Raw genomic sequence first — 20,430 nt, 5'->3', positions numbered from 1 at the left:
GTCCCTCTGTAGGAGAAAGATGTGGCACTCTCCTTCCAGGCAGACTTACAGCCTGGGAAACCTCCTGGGGCAGTCCTACACTATAGGGTTGCTATGAGTCAGAGCTGAAATTCTATGGGGCAGTCCTATATACTATAAGGTTCCTACGAGTCGGAGCTGAAACTCTACGGGGCAGTTCTACTCTGTCCTATAGGTTTGCTATGAGTCGGAGCTGAAATTCTATGGGGCAGTCCTATATACTATAGGGTTCCTAAGAGTCGGAGCTGAAACTCTACAGGGCAGTTCTACTCTGTCCTATCGGGTTCCTACGAGTCGGAGCTGAAACTCTACAGGGCAGTTCTACTGTGTCCCATAGGGTTGCTGTAAGTCAGAATCAACTGGACGGCAATGAGTTTTATGATAATATCAAGATGCGTTCTTTCCTCCACAGGGAAAGGGCAAAGCTGGAAAGGGACTTGGAGGCAGATGCCATCTGACTTAGGGGCTCTGTACAAGAATGCACTAGAAGGGCTTCCAAGCTGTAAGGTGGTCAAAGGCGGGCCAGAGAGGCCACGGAAGTCTCACCTGACCCTGGCCAGCCCTCAGCCCTCGGGGCTCACACCAGAAATGCCCTCCATGGTCAACAGCTAAGTTCGTTCTTTCACAGCCAGCACACGACTCGTACCACTGGCTTGACACAGGACAACAACCCACTGCTACTGCTATTCCTGGGCCCATGTGCCCTCGAGTCACACCAGCTACGCCCAGGCTCCAAGATGGTCACGAGGGGAGTGGAGGGGAAGCCTGGGAAGTACCATGTGCCTACACAACACAAGGGGCCTGTGTCAGCTTGAAATGGGAGAGGGGAAGACCTGCCGTTATCAGGTGCTCTTGGTGAGCCTCATTCATTCGTTCAATAAATGTTTAAGTTTCAAGAACTGAGCCACGGTTGGGAATACACAGAGCTCATGGGCTAGACCTCAATTTCTCTTGAATAAAACTGAAAAACAAACTGGGCTAGAATAATGGTAAAATCAGGAAAGGCCCAAATGTTAAAATTTGTCAGAAGCAAACAGAAGAAATACTCTTTGCCCTCTTAAGGCTGTAAATAAAGGGAAATTAGTAATAAATGCTTGGTGAGAATCGAAATAAAATCTGAGAACGTCTGCCCTATATATCTAAACAAGACAAGAGAAATGGCAATATCCACTGTTAAGGGGTTTTAATGTTCCAATCAAGTGAGGCATTCTTTTCTTTTATATATTTGTAACTTAAACAAAAGTAACCCGTGTTCCTTATACAGAACTCAGAGAAGAAAGTCTGGCAAGAAAGAAAGGACAGGAAGGGTTATCCCAAGCTCCAGCCCCCAAAGACAACATATCACTCTTTTCCCTCCTTAAAGTGGGGTAGGGGGTAGGCATGTGTGACCAGGGTGCCTAGAGCTCAGAAAGATAATGCTAAGGTAAGGGAGGGACACAGGACATAGCCCATATGCTAAGAGAAACTGAGCCTCCTGAACCAAGGTCCTGAGTGCCCAGACAAACTCCGTGCTCTCTTCTCACGTATAGACTCACATCTGGGTGCTGCAACCTTCTGAGCAGGGACCAGCAGCAAACCAGGACACAACAGGCAGACCACACTCCAAAGCAGCCAGGCTCAACCCCGCAGGGACACCAGGACCACCAAGGAAAGAAACAGAAGAGCTGCCTAACAGGCCCTAGTCAAAAACCTGTCGCTGTCGAGTAGATTCCAACTCATAACAACCCTACAGGACAGAGTAGAACTGCCTCATAGGGTTTCCAAGGAGCGCCTGGTGGATTCAAACTGCGGACCTTTTGGTTAGCAGCTGTAGCTCTTAACCACTACGAACGCCATCAGGGTTTCCTATTGCCCCAGTAGGTATTCAATAAATATCTGATGACTGAATGTTGCCCCCAAAGGAGGCTCCCCTGGCTGAAGTTTGCTCTGTTTACATCATATGAGGCAGGTCTGCTTCACCCAGATGTGGCTCTGTTGCTCCACGGAGAACCCAGTGTAAGAATTTCCCAGGAGTGGAATAAACCGATATCAAAGCAGCCATCATGTCCGGAGCACCTCCTGGCACCACCGAGTGGTCTAGTGAGCCTTAGACATTCTTTCTGCTTCTAAACAACCCTGCGAAAGATGTGTTATTATTCCCATCTTACAGGAAGAAAACCGAGATGCAATCAATTCAAATCACACAGCTAGTAAATGCTAGGTTGGGACTCAATTCGGACCATCTGGCTTCACGCTCCGGCTCCATCAGCAAACAGCACATTCAAGTGCAGGTCAGTCCCAGCCCCTGGGAACCCTCCATGATGGGGAGCCTGCTCCCTCAGAAAGCAGGCTTGGCCCTCCAGGCTCTCCTGTTAATACTGATCTCTAAACATTCCCAAAGGCCCTGGGCCTGTCAGGGACATTCCTCAGAAGTTGTTTTTATGCACAAACATCCCTAACCATTAAAACGGATCAGGAAACAGAGTCACCCTCTGAGGGCAACAAGAGAACCTGAAGACCAGTTCGTTCCTTCAGGAGAAGTGGATCAGGTCAGGTGCATTTCCTGGTCTTGCTTCATTCCTTTGCCCAGGGTCTGGGGCAAACCCTCCCGCCTCCCAAGCCTACGAGCTAGGGGACAAGCTGTTCTCTAACGCCCAGTGGTACAAGCGCTCTTGAAACATATTTACGATGCCAAAAAGACATAAAATGTGTGTTTAATAGTTGGGTGCTTCTCATCTGGAAGGTGCCGTTCCTGGGAAGACAGCGTGATGCCAAGTGTAGAACGAGTCCCAGCTCCGCCTCTGCACTCAGGCCTCCGAGACCCCCTGGCCTCCTCCAGCAGGCTGCCTTTCCTCCAGGGGTATATTAAGAGGCTCAAGGGTGACAAGAAATGTGAAAGAACTTGGGGAAAGTGCAAAGTGATAGACAAATGAGTCATGACTGCTCTTTCCAGGACAGGGACAGAATCTACCTCTAATTCATACTGTCTAGCACATAGCTGGGAGCCCTGGTGGCAAAATGGTTAAACACTCCACCGCTAATTACAAGGTTGGAGGCTAAACCCACTCAGTGGCTCGGCAAGAAAAAGACTTGGAGACCTGCTCCCCTTAGTATCACAGCCCTAGGAAACCCGAGGGGCAGCTCTACTCTGTCACATGGGGTCTCCATGAGTCAGAATCGACTTGATGACAACCAACAAGAAGCACACAGCAACTGACTATTTCTTACTAAATAAGCTGAATTACAATCTCAAATATAATGCTTAACAAATTCTGGGAACTCTGAACAATAAACCGTCCAGGCAAATGCTCCACGTAGTGGGAAAGCACGACTGGCAGACACCCTCCAGGTCCCCCTTCTCTCTCACTGGGCCTGGTGTGGTTGGCAGTCAGCCCTCAATAGATGTTTCCGGCATAAACACTTAGTTCTAAGAGGCACTGTTCAGGAATTGGGAATCCAGGAATGAGGAGATTGGGGAAGCGGTCACAGGTCTCTGAATCCCAGTGACTTCTGCTGCTGCCTGCCGTACGGAGCGCTGGGGAGTTAGAGCCGTTCCTTAAACAGTGCTCAGTGTCTCAGAGGTTAACGGAGGTGGCCAAGGGTGCCCTTGGCCCGGCTGGAGGTCAGCCCAACCTCCTTCCTCCTCTCCAGGGCTGATAATAGGAATCAGGTAAACAAAACCTAGCTCCCCCTTAAATGCCCTTAATTTATTCCAAAAAGAAAAGAGATTTGGTCTTTAGGCAAAAAGCCTGTTATTACAAAGCAAGAAAGTTCCAGGTAAAAAGTACCCTGTTGCTCATCTCTCCTGAGGTCAGCCTCAGCAGAAAGCCCTCTTCTGTCCTCTCTACCACAGAAGGCAGTGCAGAAGGAAGCAGAAGGAAGGTGTCCCCGCTACTGCGGGACCCCAGCACACCCACGGCTAGCCCTGTGGCGGTCACATGCTGCTGTGCAAGCCTTGTGCCTCGGAAGGAGGGGAAGAGGCCAGAGGTGGAGCAAGCAACGAGCTGACTGCATTTATGGTTTGTTTTTTCTTCATTATCTGAGATGGGAAATCCTCCCTTGACTGAGAAACGACTATCATTTGTTCCAAAGCACTGTTTCGGCTGGGGCAAGGGAGGGTCGCACCTGAAGCAAGGGACACATGTAGCCATTTGTTTTACAATTATCTGAGTACCTCCGATGTCCCAGACATTCTTCTACGCCCTGCAGATGGAGCAGTGAACAAAGCAGGCATGGTCCCTGCTGCCTGGGACTAACATCCTAGTAGGACAGACTGATAAGCCAGGAAAGTAGAGGCAGCAGAAAGCCTGAAAAGGGTAGAACGCAGTCAGGCAGGTACTGTAATAGTGTAAAAGAACCCTGGTGGCACAGTGGTTAAAAGCTCGGCTGCTAACGGGAAGGTCAGCGGTTCGAATCCACCAGACACTCCTTGTGAGAAAGACGTGGCAGTCTGCTTCCATAAAGATTACAGCCTTGAAAACCCTACAGGGGCAGTTCTACTCTGTCCTACAGGGTCACTATGAGTTGGAATCAGCTCAACAGCAGCGGGTTTGGTGTTTTTGTTTTTGAGGGAGGGGCTTGTTTAGGCAGAATGGTCAGGCCCTCTGAGGACCTAGGACAATGGGGAGTGGGCACGGGAAAGGGAGCAGAGGGAGGGCAGCAGGAAAGGCCCTGGGGGAGAGCTGGGCCCATGCCAGCACCCAGTAGGGCCTGTGCCAGCATCCCTCACGGCGTTAGACCCACCTGCCTACAGCGGAGCCAGGGAGAACGGCACCCAAGGACTTTGGAGGGGAAGGAACTGGCGTCATTAATAAGCTGCACATTAACTCAGATATTTACATCTGCGCTACTAGTTTTAAAAATTAAACCCTTAAGTATTTATAAGATATGTTACTAAAAACCAGCCCGTGCACACCTATTTACGTCATGATTGTCCTTAGAGCTGTACTCACATGCTGGTATCTGCCTTCTGAATGCATCATATATTTAACAAAAGAAAAACGCTTATCCTTTGACCCAACTATTTCTTCTAAAAATTGATTCCACAGATAACTCACCCAAGAGAGCCACATGTAGGTGTTCACTGTGGCATTTTTTTATTTTTTATTTTGCTTTTCCCATTCTTTTATTTTTACTGTACTTTAGATGAAGGTTTACAGAACTGGCTTCTCATTAAACAATTAGTACTTATATTGTTTTGGGACACTGGCTGCCAACCCCACAACATGTCAACACTCCCCCCTCTTGACCTTGGGTTCCCTATCACCAGCTTTCCTGTCCCCTCCTGCCTTCTCATCCTTGCCCCTGGGCTGGGTCCCACTGAGTCTCGTTTTATTTTATGGGCCCGTCTAATCTTTGGCTAAAGGGTGAACCTCAGGAGCGACTTCATTACTGAGCTAATAAGGGTGTCCGGGGGCCATAGTCTCACGGTTTCTCTAGCCTCTGTCAGACCAGTAAGTCTGATGTCTTTCTTTTTTGTGAGTTAGAATTTTGCTCTACATTTTTCTCCACCTTCGTCCGGGACCATCAGTAGTGGTAGCTAGGCACCGCCTAGCAGTGCTGGACCCAGTCTGGTGGAGGCTGTAGTCCTTGGGGTCCATTAGCCATCTGGACTAATCTTGCCTTTGTGTCTTTAGTTTTCTTCATTCTCCCTTGCTCCAGACGGGCTGAGACCAGTGGAGTACCTTTGGATGGCATCACTCTCTGTGGCATTATCTTTAAAAGCAACAAACAAAAACAAACATGACAAAACTGATCAATCCCTTTGGTGGGCCACACTTACCATAAAACTCTTAAGACAAAAACAGGAGTAAACCTTTAGGACCTCGTACTTGGATATGAATTCTTAGATATGATACCAACAAGCTTGAGCAACAAGAGGAAAAAAAAAAAGATAAACTGAACTTCATCAAAATAAGCTTTCGTGCTTCAAAAGATACTATCAAGAAAGTATTTGGAAATCATACAGCTGATATGGCTTTAAGAGCAGCAACATATGAAGAATTCAGATAACTCCACAGCAAAAAGACAAACTCAATCAAAAAATGGGCAAAGCACTTGAATACACATTTCTCCAAAGAAGATACACAAATGAACAATAAGCACAAGAAAAGACGTTCAACATCATTAGCCATTAGGGAAATGCAAATCAAAACCACATGAGATACTCCTTCACATCCACTAGGATGGCTTTTTTTAAAAAAGGAAAATAACAGGTGTTGGTGAGGGTGTGAAAACACTGGAAACACCCTCACCCACTGCTGGTGGGAATGTAGAATGGCGCAGTCGCTGTGGGAAATAGTTTGGCACTCCTCAAAAAGTTAAGCGTAGAATTACCATATGACTCAGCAATTCTACTCCTAGATATACAGCAAAAAGACTAGAAAGCAGGGGCTCAAATGCCTGTACACTAACGTTCATTGCAGGATTATTCACAACAGCCAAAAGGTGGGGAAAAGCCCTGATGCGCTTCAACAGATGAGTGGATTGGCGAAACACTGTGTACATACACGATGGCTACCACTCGCCTGTCAGTCTGCTGCACTATGGTGGCTTGTGTGTTGCTGTGAAGCTGGAAGCTATGTCACCAGAATTTCAAATACCAGCTGTGGTGTGATGGATCACTTCCGTGTGGCCTTTTTAGTCATGGTCTTGTAACTCCCACTCGAATGATTGGGTGGAACTGTGCAGATATGGTAAGTGTGGCCCACCAAAGGGATTGCTCAGTTTTGTCATCCACTGGGCTTGAAATGAGCCACCCCAGAGGTGAGAGAGAGAAGATCTAACTACCACCAAGGAAGACCAGCCAGGAGTCAGTATGTCCTCTGGACCCAGGATTGCTACGCTGAGAAGGTCTTGGAAGCAGGAGACTGAGAAAGACAGCGACCTGAGAAGCAGTGGCAGGAGGGGCCTGACAGGAGAGAGCTGGCAGCAGGACACAGTGCAGTGGGCTTTCCGGCCCACAGGGAGAGAAAGCTGAGTGCCTTTGAGCAGAGGCCTAGGGCCAGGGAGAGGTGTGCCTGCAAGCATGGCTGGGAAGAGGCTGTCTTGATGGAGAAACTGTTACCATTGAATGTTCCTGAGCCTGAATTTTAACCTGTTACTTCCTAATAAATCCCATAATCATAAGCATGGCCTGAGTTCTGTGTGGCCATTGCAATGAATTATCGAACCCAGCACGGAGTAGAGAGTGCCATGGGAGGGATGGCCGATGTCAGAATTGCTAAAGATGGAGAAGAGAGAAGGCATGTCTGACCTCCACCTCATGGAAATTAGCCTTGGGCTGTTGCTCTTCTCTTTCCCCTTGTGAAGTTAGAGGTCAGACAGTGCCCCAACGCCGTTTTTACACCAGCACGGTCACCCATGGTGACAGGTTTCACTGGAGCTTCCAGGCTAAGACAGACTAGGAAGAAGGACCGTGACCTACTTCTGAGAAAGTTGGCCAGTGAAAACCTTATGACTAGCAGCGGAACCCTGTCTGATATAGTGCCAGAAGATGAGCCTCTCCAGTTGGAAGGCACCCAAAATACGACTAGGAGAGAGCTGCCTCCTCAAGGTATAGTTGACCTTCATGAAGTGGATGGAGTAAAGCGTTCGGGACCTTCATTTGCTGATTTGGCGTGACTCAATACGAGAAGAAAGAGCTGCAAACATCCCTTACTAATTGGAACATGGAATGTACAAAGTATGAATAAAGAAAACCTGGAAGTTGTCAAAAATGAAACAGAACACTAGAAGATGAACGTCTTGGGCTTAATGGACTGGTACTGGCCATCTGAATCAGACAATCATATAGTCTACTATGCCAGGAATGACAAACTGAAGAGCACTAGGGTCACATTCACTGTCAAAAAGGACATTTCAAGATGTACCCTGAAGTACAACACTGTCGGTGATGGGACAATATCTATAAGCCTACCAGGAAGACCAGTTAATATGACTATTATCCAAATTTACATACCAACCACTGAGGCCAAAGATGAAGAAACTGAAGATTTTTACCAATTTCTGCAGTCTGAAATTGATCAAACATGCAAATAAGATGCATTGATAATTACTGGTGATTGGAATGTAAAGTTGGAAACAAAGGAGAAGGATCAGTAGTTGGAAAATATGGCCTTGGTAATAGAAATGATGCTGCAGATCACATCACAAAATTTGTAAGACCAACAACTTATTCGTTGCAAATACCTTTTTTAAATAACATAAATGGGGACTATACACATGGACCTTGCCAGATGGAATACACAGGAATCGGATCAACTACATCTATGGAAAGACATAACGGAGTAGCTCAATATTATCAGTCAGAACAAGGCCAGAGGCTGACTGCAGGACAGACTGTCAACTGCTCATATGCAAGTTCAAGTTGAAGCCAAAGAAAATTAAAAAAAGTCCATGAAAGCCAATGCAAGACCTCGACTATATCTTGCCTGAAAGGAAGAAATGATGAAGTAAAAGAGCTGAACAGAAGATTTCAAAGGGCAACTTGCGAAGACAAAGTATTATAATGAAATGTGCAAAGACATGGCGCTAGAAAATCAAAAGAGAAGAACACACTCAGCATTTCTCAAGCTGAAAGGATTGAAGAGAAAATTCAATCCTCAAGTTGCCATATTTAAGGATTCTATGGGCAAAAAACTGAATGATGCAGGAAGCATCAAAAGAAGGTGGAAGGAACACACAGTAACTGTACCAAAAGGAATTCATCAACATTCAACCATTTTAGGAGGTAGCATATGATCAGGAACTGATGGTACTGAAGGAAGAAGTCCGAGCTGAACTGAAGGCACTGGCGAAAAACAAAGCTCTTAGCAACTGATGGAATACCAATTGAGATGTTTCAACAAACAGATGTAACACTGGAAGGGCTCATTTGTCTACGTCAAGAAATTTGGAAGACAGCCACCTGGCCAACCAACTGGAAGAAATCCATACACATGCCTATTCCAGAGAAAGGTGATCCAATGGAATGCAGAAATTTTTGAACGATATCATTAATATCACATGCAAGTAAAATTTTGCTGAAGATAATTCGAAAATGGTTGCATCAGTATATCTACCGGGAACTGCCAGAAATTCAAGTCGGATTCAGAAGAGAACTTGGTGCAAGGGATATCACTGCTGATGTCAGATGGACCCTGGCTGAAAGCAGACAATACCACAAAGGTATCGGCTTCTGCTTTACTAACTACACGAAGGCATTCGACTGTGTGGATCACAATAGATTACACCTAACACTGCAAAGAACGGGAATTTCAGAACATTTAATTGTGCTCGTGTGGAAACTGTACATAGACCAACTGGCAGTTGTTCAAACGGCAAAAGAGGATACCATGTGTTTTAAATTAGGAAAGGTGTACATCAGGGTTGTATCCTTTCACCATACTTATTTAATCTGTATGCTCAGCAAATAGCCTCAGAAGCTGGACTATAGGAAGAAGAATGAGGCGTCAGGATTGGAGGAAGACTCACTAACAACTAGCGTTATGCAGATGACACAACCTTCCTTGCCAAAAGTAAGGAGGATTTGAAGCACTTACTGATGAAGATAAAAGACTACAACCTTCAGTACGGACTACACCTTAACACAAAGAAAACAAAAATCCTCACAACTGGACCAATAAGCGACATCATGATAAACTGAAAAAATGCTGAAGTTGTCAAGGATTTCATTTTACTTGGATCCACAATCACCTCCCATGGAAGCAGCAGTCAAGAAATCAAACTACATATTACATTGGGCAAATCTGCTACAAAAAGACCTCTTCAAAGTGTTAAAAAGCAAAGATGTCACCTTGAGGACTAAGGTGTGCCTGACCCAAGCCATGGTATTTTCAATTGTCCCGTATACATGCAAAAGCTGGACACTGAATAAGGAAGACCGAAGAAGAATTAACACCTTTGAATTATGGTGTTGGGGAAAAATCTTGAATATAACATGGACTGCCTGAAGATTGAACAAATCTGTCCTGGAAGAAGTATAGCCAGAATGCTGCTTAGAAACAAGGATGGCGAGACTTTATCTCACATACTTTGGACATGTTATCAGAAGCGACCAGTCCCTAGAGAAAGACATCATACCTGGTAGTGGGTCAGCAAAAAAGAGGAAGACCCTCAACGAGATAGACCAACACAGTGGCTGCAAAAATGGGCTCAAACATAGCAACAGTTGTGAGGATGGCACAGACCTGGGCAGGGTTTTGTCCTTAGTACACAGGGTTGCTATGAGCCAGAACTGACTCGACCACACCGAACAGCAACAACACGTACAGTGGGGTATCATTAGCCATAAAGAGGAATGAAGTTCCAATACATGTTATGACATAATGCATCTTTAAAATATTATGCTGAGTGAACTGAGACACAGAAGGACACATATTATAAGATCCCACTCACACAAACTACCTAGAACAGGCAAATGCAGACAGACCACAGAAGACAGCGGTTGCCAGTGGCTGGGAGAAGGGGAGAATAAGGTGTTTTTGCTTAATGGATACTGAGCTTCCATTTGGGGTGATGAAAAGTTGTGGAAACACACAGTGGTGATGGTTGTACCACACTGGGAATGTAACTAATGTCCCTGAATTGGACACTTCAAGTGGTTAAAGAGTAAATTTTATGTTATACACATTTTTTTTTTATACATTTTACCCCAATAAAATAAAATTAAAAAACACGGAAAACTACTTTGAGGCCCACGAAGAATAAGAAATGCCCCACGTCTGGCGTGGAACCCGTGAAGCCAGTAAAAGCGTGAGTGAGGAGGGAAAGCAGAGGCACGAAGAGGAGTCCCGTCACACGGTAGGTGGACAGTGAGCTGCGGCACGGTAGATACAGTGTGATTCCACCGGTATTAAACTTCTTTAGGTATTCATAAATGTTTGCAAATTCTCCTGGCTGGGAGCACGAGAGAAGCAGAATCTGCTCTGGGAGGTACCATCGGGGGAGAGGGGGCTTTTGACATTTCACCTCATAACCTTCCGTACTATTTGAAAATAATATTAACTACAAGCATGTAATACTTTCGGGATACAGAACTAGTTAATTAAAATATACAGAACTAGTTAATTAAAAAACACACAAATATCCTACTTTGTGCTGCTGATGGCCCAGCACCGGACTGCCAGGCCTACCCAACACCGGCCCTTTCTGCTCCCTGGATTGATCTTCCCCCAAATTCTCACCCCAGTGAGGTCTTTTCTGACTGCGCCCCGCCCCCATCCCCACCTCCCGCCATTTCAGTTATAACCTCCCTGGTACTCTCTAGATTTTTCCTGGCTTTATTTTTGTCTTCTAAGTTGGGTAAGCACTTACTACCTTCTGACAAGGGACAAAACAACTAAGTAGTTGTTTTGCCTCCTGGTTGTCTCCCCCCAACTGGAATATCAGTTCCCCGAGGGCGGAAAGTTCTGTTATGTTCATGGGTGCAGCCCCAGCACCCAGACATTCTGACACACAGCAGACGCTGCACACGAACTCGCTGGATGAACTCGGGATAAGAACGCTGCATTGAAGAGTCCGGGTGATTTTGCTTTTCGTGGACTGAAGGAAGATCCAGATGGGCAATAATTGGAGCATTTATGGGAAGAGGTCTTAACTCTGGTGGTTAGAATTCTTTTATAAACACTGCTGCACATGTTAAACCAAACCACAAATAGGTTTAGCCCCTGGAACAGGGGACGTGTGGCTCACCCAGCTGTACACCACCAGCCACACGGGAAGCCTTTCTGCGGCTCAGTCCCAGGGGCCTGACAAGCAGGCTGGGACCACAGGCTCCTGGTGCTCTGCCTCCAGCCTCGGCCTGGGCTGTTCCTGCATGTCCAGTCAGCCCCTCCTGAGGAAGGGTGGCGTCTCGAGCTTCTCACTGCCTCTCGAGCTGCTTCATACATGGTGGTGCTCAGGGAGCAAGGCCTGGGTTAATACATGGCTTTGCACCATCAGCGAAGCAAGGACGTTTCTCTTGTTTGTAAGTAGCTCAAATATCTGGCACAACCAATTTTGTTTCCAGTGATTTCATCTGGAAAAGCGACCGTGCCTCAAAGGAAGCGATAAGATCAGCAAATAAAGCGGCATACCTTTCTGGAACATCGTGCAGTACATTTAGTTCAACAATGGAGAACAGCTTGTCCCAGGCAGGATGCTTGGTTTTGACGCTGTCCCCTCAGAGGGCAGCATGCTGAGGCCCAAGTTCGGCAGGTGTTAAGACCCCAGGGGAGGGGGCGCTCACCTACCTGGGCAGTGTGGCTGGGACACGCTCAATGGTGCTTCCAGAGATTAAAAAGAAATACGGTAGGACCTGAGAAAGCCAGGACACGTGTAAGGCAGAAACCTGTCACAGAAGGAAAATCCAAGTATTTTCCACTGAAACGAGCGATAGAAAAGTATAAGACTGCACCCTGTCAAAGGTGGAAAACTTGCAAGACCCGGAAAAACAAGGCAGTCCTGTCAGGTTCCGGCTCTCACAGGTTTCACTGCAGTCGTCATCTCTAGCTGGAAGGAACTTGCGGTTGCTATGGAAACCATTACCTAAAAACCAGAGGAGACTAAGAGAGGATTCAAACCACCTTGTGGTACAGAACTACCCTCTCGAACTGAAGGGAGAGCTGACAGGAGGAAGAGGGGCATTTAGGGACTCCATCAGGACAAAGAGTCATTTCCCTGAAAACAAACGTGGCTTGCACTCGGCACAGTTCATAAGAGGAAAGCGTGGGAAAACGTCATCTTTTGTTTCGAGTCGACACTGCTGCACAGCCCCCTCCCTCCCACAGAAAAGCCATCTTTGGGAAGGTTCAGGCGAAACAGGCCAATCCGGTAAAGCTATCCCACAACAGCAAACATGGCAATGCTTTAGCTAAGAATGTACAAAGAGAAAAAGACCACCACCAAAAATTATATATAGCCTGATTTAAAAAAAGTCCCAAGCACTGAGCATGCTGAGGGGACGCTCAGACAGTCACCGTGGGTACAGCAGCAGGTTCCTTGCCACTCGGGGTGAGGACCGAGCGCCTGCTAAACCACACTGGGATCAAGTGCACCTGTGTATGCTTTTGGCGCGCACAGTGCTGTCCAGCCAACACACAGCCTCCACGGTCGTTACTGAGCCTTTTCTGCTCCTGGTCATCGATGTTAGTTAGGGCTTCCTTCACCGTCATCTCGGCCAACACCCGAGCCCCTAGTCTGCTTTTTCCAACTGCAGAGTGAGCACTTTCCTTTGCTTTCATGCCATCTCCCTGTTGTTTTTTAATGGGTGCATAAGATCGCGTTGAGGTGTCTCCGGCTTCACGTCAGACATCTGGGGTTTCCAGGTACTTCCCAGTCAGAGTCGAGGCTGAGTAGACATCGCAGGTGGGCATGGTCCTGCCTGTACTACATTCCATCTGGGGGTCCCTGGCTCCTGCGTCCTAAAGGCAGTCGGCCAGCCTCTCTGATACAGTGTAAGGGGTGCGATTTCAATCTCACGTCCTCTGTCTACGCTTAAGGGGCAGATCCACGCCCACGAGGATGAGGGGGCTCACCCTGAGAGCTACAAGAGAAAAATGACCCCAAAACACACCTTGGCAGGAAAATGCTGCTGCATTGGGGGTCCTAAAGTAATTCGCTGTGTTTCACCTGAGGAATCTGAGAGTATTTTAGGAGGTGAAAGTTACACCTGCAACTCTGTGCATGAATAGGAAATGGACAGAAAAGAGAAAGGATGCACCCACGTGGAAGTGAGACTTCAGCTATAAAGCAGACATAGGACTTGTCTGGCTTCTACTTTCACGCTTGCTAAGACATAGACATCAAGGTTTGTTTGTTTTTTTTTTTTTAAAAAAAGTTCAAGTAAATAAACATATTTATAAAGAAATTTAAATATGACACTCCTCTAATGTACAAATTTTCAGAATGTTTCACGTGGGGTCTACTATACTTTAAACCCAGTGGAACCAGGTGGATGTCTGAACATAGTTAAATGTACCCCGGGGGCAAGAACTGGTGGCGATGTGGCTCATCAGCCTGGTGAAAGGAATCACAGTGGCTAACCTACCTGGAATGCTGGTTTTTAAAGGCAAACACACACAGACACACACACCCCACATCAACAAAGCGACACGGAACGGAATTTCAGTTTTGATGATTCAGAAGCTGTCCCAAGTTTGCCATTAAGCAGCTGTGGGGCTTTTCCCAGTACCCCAGAAGCTTCACGTGAGGAGGAGCGAGTGGGACTAAGTGGACGCTCGGTGTTCTCTGAGCTGAAAGAGATTACAGGAGCACCTGCGTGGGTCGACGCCGAGGTTATCACACAAAGCGCATGTTTGCAGTCACCTTCATGGCTATGAAGTGCTTCCCTTTACCGTCTCAGAGCGGAGCCCCAGACAGCCCTGGGAAGGCATTCCACCTCGTGCTGATGACCCAAGCTGACCCCCTTTTCCCCAGGCTCCCGGTGAAGATGAGCCAGCATGGTTCCTGAGTACATGCCCATTATCGGAACACCTATACAGTGTTACTGACACAGAGTTCATCCAGCCAAAAGTCCCGGAGACAATAAGCTTAAAGAAGAAGTTGATAACAACATGTGCATTTCACAAAATGAGCAAAAAAGAGGTGCAGGCCCTTAGCACCATGACCTCATGACTGACAAGCCCACTGACCCTGGGACCCAGGGCATCTCATGGCACACGCAGCTTAGACGTAACACTAGAAATGTCTGTGTGTCAGAAGACCAGGCACCCGTGACAATACTGGGGGTTCCGTGGGTGGTGAAGTTTAGGGGGAAGTGGCATGTCTGCCAAACGGCTTAATCCAGCTTCCAAAGTATTGGCAGACACAGGCTGTCTCCAGCTCACAAATGGTCCACATGGTTTTCTCAAGGATTGTACGACTTTCAGAACGGACGTCACACCGACCACATGGCTGGCGACACCTTGCCAACTGTGTAATGTCCTCTCTAGCATGACCATCTACTCCCAACTCAGAAGATACAAGAGAGTTGGCCCACCTGCTGGCCTTACAGCCCATCTGTCCACCCTGCCACACACTCCAAGAGAGCCCTGCCATTCAGACCTCTGTACCCCCCTTCACATTACTCCTCCCAGAGGCCCGATCCCAGATGACTGTCAAAAAACTGATGAGTCTCCAAGGTCAAGATTAAATGCCACCTCCTCCAAACTAAGCTTTGCTGCCTGGCCTACCCTAAGTACCATGTTCTTCTCTTGTAGGACTCATTCCATTCAACCTTACACAGAAATTCCTTACCCGCACAGCTGTCTCTATCATGAGAACAAAAGATCTTTGAGGGCAAGGACCACACTGTGTTTATTTTTGTACCCCAGTCCTGGCATAGAGTTAGTTGTATCGAATAAGCAAATCATGCTGTTCCCATCATGAACCATGAGGTGACTTGGGAATAGAGGCATGCACAAAATAGCAGCCAGACCAGTCTAAGTCTCTGACACCGTGGTGTGCCCACCAGCCCTGGGGTGCCACCTCTGGACTTCTGGGTGTGAGAAAATAAACGTGTTACTTTACACCATTTGTTATTTTGAGATATTCTGTGACTTGCAGACCAACTCATTTGCAACTTGACACACCATCTTCCCTATGTCCCCAACTACCTCGTGGGAGGAGCAGCAGCAGTCCAGGCTTACCCACAGTCCATCTCGAGAGCAGCTGCCACCAGGGCTCACCCGCAGCCTGATTTCAAGGGCACATGGGCACCTAGGCTCACCCGGAGCCCGTCTCCAAGAGCACACCACCACCCAGGCTCGCCCTGAGCCCGTCTCCAAGAGCACACCACCACCCAGGCTCGCCCTGAGCCCGTCTCCAAGAGCACACCACCACCCGGGCTCACTTGCAGCCCGTCTCCAAGAACACACCACCACTTGGGCTCACTCTGACCAGGGCCTCCCTGCTGGGCACGCTCATCCCTCCTCCCTCCGCCTCCCAACTCCTGGTCCCTCTCTGGATGTACCACACACTACTCGCCTGTGTCCTCACATCTGTACAGAGCTCAGCTTGGGTGAGACACCTGTCAGTCCTGATCCAGGAAGTAAATGGATGCCCATGTTCACACCAGGCTAAGTGAGGGGAAATTACTAAATTATTGAATATAAATGGATTTTAAAATGGACCATCTTTCTTATTTTTAAATTAATTGAGATGCTTCTAAAATGCATTTGAAAGTAGACGACTTTGAAGGAACAAAAAGCATGCTGATAAAAAACACCTCCACAGTCTTGGTCATCCTATCTCTCACTCCAATCTCTCAGCGTGGTTTGAGTCCTTGGGGAAATTCAATAATTACAAAATGAGTGTTTCTGAGAGTTCAAATTCAAAAGTAAATCCATTCCTGAAGTAATGATATTTTATTTCTTATTGATCTTAATGCTAGAGACAGCTGCTAAATGTATAGTGCAGTGGTTTCTAATGCGGTGTTAGATCAGCTTGAAGACTTTAATTTGGGCTAATTTTCCGGCTCCTGATACATTACACTCTTTGAAAGTTAAGTACTGACATATGTTTTCTAGATTAAAGGAATGAAAATGTTAAGCAAATGAAATTACTAATTTTAGAAACATTCCCACTGAGGCTGCCACAGAAGCCTAACTAACACATTGGGCAAAAAGTAGGTGATGACAAGGTAAATATGAGCCCAAGAGACAGAAAGGGCCACATAAACCAGAGACCACATCAGCCTGAGACCAGAAGAACTAGATGGTGTCCAGCTACAACCGATGACTGCCCTGACAGGGAACACAACAGGGAACCCCTGAGGGAGTAGGACAGCAGTGGGATGCAGATCCCAAATTCTAGTAAATAAGACCAGACTTAATGGTCTGACTGAGACTAGAAGGACCCCGGAGGTCATGGTCCCTGGACCTTCTGCTAGCCCAAGTCTGGAACCATTCCCAAAGCCAACTCTTAATACAGGGATTGGACTGGACTATAGGATAGAAAATGATACTAATGAGGAGTGAGCTTCTTGGATCAAGTAGACACATGAGACTATGTGGGCAGCTCCTGTCTGGAGGGGAGATGAGAAGGCAGAGGGGGACAGGAGCTGGCTGAATGGACACGGGAATACAGGGTGGAGAGAAGGAGTGTGTTGTCTCATTATGGGGAGAGCAACTAGGAGTACACAGCAAGGTATATATACATTTTTGTATGAGAGACTGACTGGATTTGTAAACTTTAATTTAAAGCACGATAAAAATTAAAAAAAGAAAATTCAGTAAGTAAAAAAAAAAAAAAGTAGGTAATGACCAGCCACTTCAGTTACTATGGCTGAGAGGGGGTACTGGCAATAAATAATAATTTATTGGACAAAAACATCAGGTCTGACATGGAAAAGGGTGACTAGAAAGAAAAAGCTGGGGAGGAGAAAACAAGGAAACCTGTCCAAACTTAGGACTGCCTGGAGAAAAGGCAAAAACAAAAAGGGGGCAGGGGGTGCCAGAAGCTGATCATAGTCTGAGCAGTCCTGCTCTGATGGCTTCGTGAGGGTCATTGTCCTATATGCTCCTCCCTGGACAGTCCCCGTAGTCCCGTCACCATCTCCTGGCTCAAGAAGAACTTCGTTCTTTCCCTCATCCACCATTTACTGCGCCCCAGCTGTGGGCCAGACACTATGAGAACAGCAGGGGATTCAAAAGTGCCCCAGAAAGTTAGTGAGCATTGCTAGGTGCTAGGTACCAATCGTTCTCAGAGCCCCTCTGTGAGGTAAGGACAATCATCACTCTCACTTCACAGATGAAGAAACGGAGGCCTGCCACGGTAGCACAGCTAGTAAATAGTGGAGCTGGGATTCAAAGCCAGGCAAGGCGCTCCATCCAGGGCTGTCCCCTCAGCCACCAAGCTGTGTTGTCTCCTGGGTGAGAACGTGCAATGCAAGACTCCAAGAAAAGGGGGACGAGAGTGACAGGAGCAAACAAAAGGTTGAGGACATACCGGAGGCAGCATTCCAGCAGGGCCTCCAACAAGGTAAGAGTGGTGACATTCACCCATTCCAGCGTTCCCCCGAGTGCCTGCTGAAGAAGTCCCGCCCCGGAGCCCTGCTGGCTCCAGCAGCTCAGCATGGTGAAGGAGACAGGCGTGGAGCCTGTCCGTTCACAGTGTATTCCAGAGTTAGGTACACTGCCTGCATACTTAAGACACTTAATAACACGGGAGAGGAGGAAGGAATCCCGGCCCGGCTACACGCTAGCTAGATAACCACAGGCAAGTTACTGACCCTCTCTGAGACTCAGCTTCCTCTTCTAGAAAACAGAACTACCTCTTACGGATTGAGTTGTGCTCCCAAAAAATATATGTTGTGAATCCTAACCTTTATGCCTATAGTGACAATCCCATTTGGGAGGGAGTTTTTTTTATGTTAATGAGATAGGATTAGTGTAGGGGGTTCTCTTATAAAACATAAAAGGAACAAATTAAGAAAGCAGAGATGGAGAAAGACATGCCAAGCCTCGTGGCAATCTGCGAGGAGCCAGGAAACAGGCTGAAGAGACACAGGCTTTCCCCCAGAGCCGACAGAGAGAGAAAGCCTTCCAGGATTCAGAAGGTCAGGTGCTGACCCAGAAATAGGAACTGTGAGGGCGGGAGGAGGAACTGGTGTCACATTTCTGCACAGAAATCCCCATGTGGTTTAAATTTAATGAGTTTCTCCTAATTTGTAAGCTTCCAGCTGCTGGCTAGGCAGAGAATTGTTTTATACCCTGTTAATAGTCACACTGTCATTCACTGACAGGGCCACGCACAGATCAGGTTGCTAATACGATTATTGCTAACAACCAGAGTATGTATACTGATTTACACAATACTCTTTTCCAAAAGATTCCCAAATCATAAGGGACGGAAGAGATCTTCATAACCCTAAATTTACAAAGCAAAAATGAAAACAAAAGTTCAATGTTTCCCCAAGGAATCCCCCTAAAAAAACAAACCCACTGCCGTCAGGTTGAAGCTGATTCATGGCCACCCTACAGGGCAGAGTAGAACTGTCCCATAGGGTTCCCGAGAAGCGGCTGGTGGATTTCAACTGCCAACCTTTTGGTTAGTAGCCGAGCTCTTAACCACTGTCCTACCAGGGCTTCAAGGAACCCCAATGTTAGGTAAATAGAAAGTCCACCCTCGCTCCTAAATTCCTCGGGGTAATGATTTTAACTTCAATGCAATCAGAACACTTCCCTGCTCCAAACCCCTGGCACTTGACTTAATCCCTAACTCCTCATCTCTGCCTGCCAGTCCCTCCTGCCTGGTTTCCTCCCATCCCCTCATTTGCTGGCCCTGCTCGGCTCCAGGCCCAGTGGTCTACCCACTGTCTCTCAGGCGTACTAAGCTCATTCCTGCCTCTGGGCCTTTGCACATGCTGTTCCTCTGGCTGGAATGACTGTCCCCGAGGTATTTTCATGGCTGGCTCTCCTTGGACCATCCTCTCTAATCTAGCCCCATCTCTCACTGCCACCAGCTCTAGCCAGCTACTTTCTATTCTTACTCTTTTTATGTCTCTTCAAACCACACATCACTCCCTGAATTTACTCATGTACAGCCTGCTTCCCCTCTAGGGGGTACACTCTACCACGGTATCTCACACACAACGGTAGGTCCTCCCTGACTGTTGTTGAAACTGACAGAGACACAAGTTGGGATCTTTACAAACGCAATGGTGGCAAGGAAATACAGTGTGGACTTTATAAAAGAATATCAAGTAAAATCTTTAAAATAATGTACTATTGTTAGCAATTTCATTCATGAAGGCCACTTACTGGCATCTCTTTGGTTATACAGGAAAGGGGCAAAAAAAGACTTGTACTCAGATTACTAACCACAAGTATTTCTTGAGCTGAGAGTAAAACTTAATTTTTCAGTGATTCATAAAGAGCCAACTCTTCTACAATAGCCAGCTTGTACCGCCAATACATAGGAGGAAAACCTGGTTATTGCTGAAAAGTAAAAGAGGTCAAGACTTCAAAGAGACTGGGAACAAACTATTTCTACCGTTTCATATAGCTCTGGGAATTTCTTTAAATCCTGAATAATCCTCTAAGAAATACACATTTCTCAGAGCAATATAATGCAGAAACTATCTCCTCGCCTAGTCCTAAATGTCTGAAAGAGAGAGCAAGGCAAATTTACCAGTGAGTGCCAGGCCCAGCATATTTTTCTTTTTGACTGCAGATCCTCCAAGCAAGCGATCTGCCCAAAGTGGGGGCTTCAAGCAAGCCCAGTGAATAAACGAATGAATTAGAGAGAGAACATACTCACGTGCGAGGAGAATCAAGGACCAAGATTCTGTTAGAAGTCTGGACCAACACAAGCAAACATGGCAGCCTGCCCACACTGTACTCCCAGGCGTGGGATCCAAAGGGGAAGTGGCCCTCCACAAATGAACATGAGTCATCTGCTCAGATGGCCAATGGAAGCCCCAACAGCCCCCGACCCACCCACGCGACCCCA

The 20,430-nt window shown here is 47.0% G+C and overlaps 1 protein-coding gene across 5 annotated transcripts in view; it reads right to left on the bottom strand.

Moving 5' to 3' along the window:
* Window positions 1–20,430, bottom strand: part of PACSIN2 (protein kinase C and casein kinase substrate in neurons 2) — a 176,594-nt gene that overhangs the window by 62,502 nt on the left and 93,662 nt on the right. The window contains exon 1 of one of the 5 annotated variants that reach the window (XM_023559869.2): window positions 20,239–20,371. The exons of 3 other annotated variants lie outside the window; for them this stretch is intronic. The gene's annotated coding sequence lies outside the window, so the exon portion shown is untranslated. Of the gene's footprint in view, window positions 1–20,234; window positions 20,372–20,430 lie in introns of those variants that run through there. One more of the 5 variants, XM_023559870.2, reaches the window with a different exon arrangement.

Source organism: Loxodonta africana, chromosome 4 (assembly GCF_030014295.1).
Source record: "Loxodonta africana isolate mLoxAfr1 chromosome 4, mLoxAfr1.hap2, whole genome shotgun sequence".
NCBI classification, from domain to species: domain Eukaryota; kingdom Metazoa; phylum Chordata; class Mammalia; order Proboscidea; family Elephantidae; genus Loxodonta; species Loxodonta africana.
The sequence above is the reverse complement of the archived record's forward strand: the minus strand, read 5'-3'. Positions and strand labels throughout refer to the sequence as shown.